The sequence below is a fragment of the Emys orbicularis genome, chromosome 12 (assembly GCF_028017835.1).
Source record: "Emys orbicularis isolate rEmyOrb1 chromosome 12, rEmyOrb1.hap1, whole genome shotgun sequence".
Lineage (NCBI taxonomy): Eukaryota > Metazoa > Chordata > Testudines > Emydidae > Emys > Emys orbicularis.
The window spans coordinates 20,618,512-20,622,532 of NC_088694.1; positions in this window are offsets into that span (position 1 = coordinate 20,618,512).

The window sequence follows — 4,021 nt, forward strand, 5'->3', positions numbered from 1 at the left end:
CGCCTTCTCCGGCGGCTCCGCTCCTCAGGGGCTCCGGCGCGGCTCCGTGCCCGGGATCAGCAGCAGCCCCCCGCTGCAAGGGGAGTTCATGGTCCTGGAAACTCCGCGATCGCGCTTCCCCGAGCCCCGCGCAGCGCCCGGCTCCAGCTGCCTCTCAAGCCCTTTGCATTTCCCCGGGGTTCTCCCCCTGGCCGCTCGGTCCCTGCTGTGTGATGCCCCCGCCCCCCAGTGCAGCTTCCAGGGGGTTGGGGAACCCCGCGGGGAGTCCCCTTAATACCTAGCCATGGGAAGCCCCCTTCCCTGGTCCTGCAGAGCTGGGCGGCTCAGGCATCTGGAGAGTTCAGCTCCTTCCCCATCCCCTTCTCCTCCCCCAGCTCCCTGCCCCTCCCATAGCCCCGCCATCCCCACACCTGTCTCCGGATGGAGAGGAATAGCCAGAGCCCGTGTGAGCGCTGAGCTCAAGGGATGGGGGGCGGGGTAGGAAATACTGGGGGGTATTAATAGTCTCACGCACATATACCCCCCCAAAATCGATCCCTGGTGAAGCGCAGGTGGAACTGGCTTGTTGCAGGTTCTGTAAGAGAGGGACTTCGCATCAGAAGACCCTGGAAAGTGCATTAGCAAGCAGGTGGATTAGTTCCCAGCCTTGGGCGTTCTTAACAATCCTCCCCAGATTGATGTGGCCCCTCCTGGCGTCTCCAGCGGGCGGCACGTTGGGCTCTGGCTTCCAGAGGAAGGGCAGCAGGACATTTCTCTAAAGAGCAGCCCTGGGAGCCAGCTAAGAATGGTCCAGAGGAGAGACTCAGGAGAAAGGTATTGAGTATAGGGGTCTTCTGTGGTCATGCTGCCTGGCACTCAGGTACACACCCTTACAAACCTAGTGTAAGGTGTAACCTGGTGTACAAACGCCTGGTGGCACACAGAAACACCCCCCATGTACACACACGCTCACACTCCCTTACAAACATACAGATCCCATCTCACATACACACACACATCCCATGTACACACACGCTTACACTCCCTTACAAACATACAGATCCCATCATACACACACCCCCTCCCAAACACACACACGCCCGCGCACACAAACACCTCAGTCACCCACCCCCACCCTGCTTCTCCCTCCCATGCACCCTCCCCCTCGTGTTCACAGGTGGGCACATGGGGCTTCATGCAGACTGTGGAAGGAATTTTTCTAGCCACCAACTGCTCTATGAAAGGAGAAGAGGGGCTCCCTGTAAACGTGCAAAACCACTTCTGTCCTCCTTCAAATCTTTCCTTAAAACTCTCATTTGCCCTGAAGCCTACAACGTATTTGGCAACAGTTAGGCTGCTGGTGTGCTGAGACCACTGCCTGCCATGCTGACCAATATTGTAGGTCTCATTGTTTGTACTGCCTTGTCTGTCTGCTGTATCCATCTGATGGCTCTCATTTTAGTCTTCTATTGTAAGCTCTTTGGGGCAGGGACTTTTTGTATTGTGCTTGTACAGCTTCAAGCACAATGGGATTCTGGCCCATGTTTGCGGCTCCTAGGTTGTACTGCAATACAAATAAATAGTAACAATAATGATGATGAACTGAAGAAATCGGAACACTCAGCAGCAGCAGGGATTTGCCATGTGACATTCTCAGTTAAGTGTACAGGGCAGCAAAGCCAGAGGTAGGAAAGGGAGCTAAAGGGAGCAGCAGCGATTGAAGCATGGAGATGGCAAGGGGTATAGGAGACTAAGGACATGATCCAAAGGGAGCCTACTGACTTCAACACACTTCAGATCAGGCCCTAATAGAAAAACCATCCTGGCTGATAACCTGATCTGGAATGACAAATGGACACAAGGGATCAAACTCCAAACACACTGTGTGATCCAGCCTGCGCAGGTGGTGCCCACTCCAACCTCACACACCTGAGATGTCTTGTCTTTTTCCTTGGGCTTGGCCACTCTTGGGTAACTTACCACACCAATTGAATTGAATTGCAATGTAAAATCCTAGTGCCACCTGCTGGCTGCTTCTCATATGTTTAATGGGGAAAGGGATTAGAAAATTGAGGAAATTCAAGTGCCCCTTTTCTATGGAGGTTGTCGCTGTTTTAAAAGCTTCTGCAAATGTTTATGTAAAACAAAACCAATGGCAGTGGGCCTGCACTCATAAGCAACCTGCAGTAACAAACCTTTGCCTTGATGCCAATAGCATGGGCTAGGCAGCTGTGACCACTGTTTATCATGCTGACTAGTATCGTTGCATTGTTTCCTTGGGCTCATTCTGTTTATCACATCCACCTGTTGCTCTTGTTTTAAATTTAGATTCTAAACTCTTTGGGCAGCGCCCACCTCTTTGTTCTTTGTTTGTACAGTGCCTCGCACAGTGAGGCCCTGATCTATGGCTGGGGGCCCCAGGAGTTACCTCAATATGAACAAACACATAAATAACAATTCATAATAAACCAGTGTGTGCAGGTCAGCCCTTATAAGCAACCCTACAATAACAAAGTGTTTATGTATTTATTTGTTAAGAATGATTCTTTAGCACCACACGTTTTATACACACATAATCATTCATAATGAATTCATAATTCTCAATGATCTTTCAGGTTCTAGGTGATTTTTTTCCTGGAGGTCCCAGTCTTGCAAACACTTATGCACATGGTTAACTTTATGCACTGTAAGTAGTTCCATTAACTTAATTGAAGTAAATAAGGTTAAGCACATGTGTAAGTCTTCGCAAGATCAAGGCCTTAGTAGATGTTATCACAGAAATAATCCTGCCCATAGTTGTTTCCATCACTCTAACCTGTGTGTGTTGGGGGATTATACACCATTTTGCATAGCTAGGGCCTGATTCTGCATCTGCTCTTGTTTATATTAGGCTCCATTGATGTGAGTGAGGGTCACTTTTCATTTACACTGGTGGAAATGAGGGCAGAATCTAACCTTTGCCCAGACAAGCTCTCTTCTGCCCACTTTGATGACATCACTTCATGGTCTGGGAGTGTCACAGTTCAGCCTGTGTGACATCACATTGCTGCATGTTTCACTTGTTACTATAACACTGGTCTACAATTTTTGAGAAGTCGTCTGCTTCAGAGATAAAATGTGCTATTTATTATGTATTTTGATGTGCTGAATTCAAATATGACAATTCAAACAACTGATTGGCTACTGTTTCTAAGATATTTAAGTTTTTACATGTTATGTCTATGTATATTGTGTAGATAGTAGAGTTTTAACCATAAATTGTAAACCTAGGTCTTTTCATGTGTTTATGGTTGCTTTACATGATAATATTTCACCTGTCCTGTTTATGTAACACTTTAAAAATCAGCAAAAGGGTTATATAAATAAAATGTATTATGAAACAAAAGGCAAAAAACTATTCTGTACATAGTTTAGTCCTATTCAGTGTCTATTCAGCACTTCTTGGCTTGTCTCTTGTATTCATTAAATGGAGCATCTCTTGTCACTGTCCAGCAATAGTCTGCAAGCATTGATGGGCTCCATTTGCCCTGATAGCGTTTCTCCATTGTTGCAATGTCCTGGTGAAATCGCTCGCCATGCTCGTCGCTCACTGCTCCGCAGTTCGGTGGAAAAAAATCTAGATGAGAGTGCAAAAAATATATCTTTAGTGACATGTTGCAACCAAGGTTTTTGTATGCCTTGAGGAGGTTTTCCACCAACAACCTGTAGTTGTCTGCCTTGTTGTTTCTGAGAAAATTTATTGCCACTAACTGGAAGGCTTTCCATGCCGTCTTTTCCTTGCCACGCAGTGCATGGTCAAATGCATCATCTCGAAGAAGTTCACGAATCTGAGGACCAACAAAGACACCTTCCTTTATCTTAGCTTCACTTAACCTTGGAAATTTTCCACGGAGGTACTTGAAAGCTGCTTGTGTTTTGTCTATGGCCTTGACAAAGTTCTTCATCAGACCCAGCTTGATGTGTAAGGGTGGTAACAAAATCTTCCTTGATTCAACAAGTGGTGGATGCTGAACACTTTTCCTCCCAGGCTCCAATGACTGTC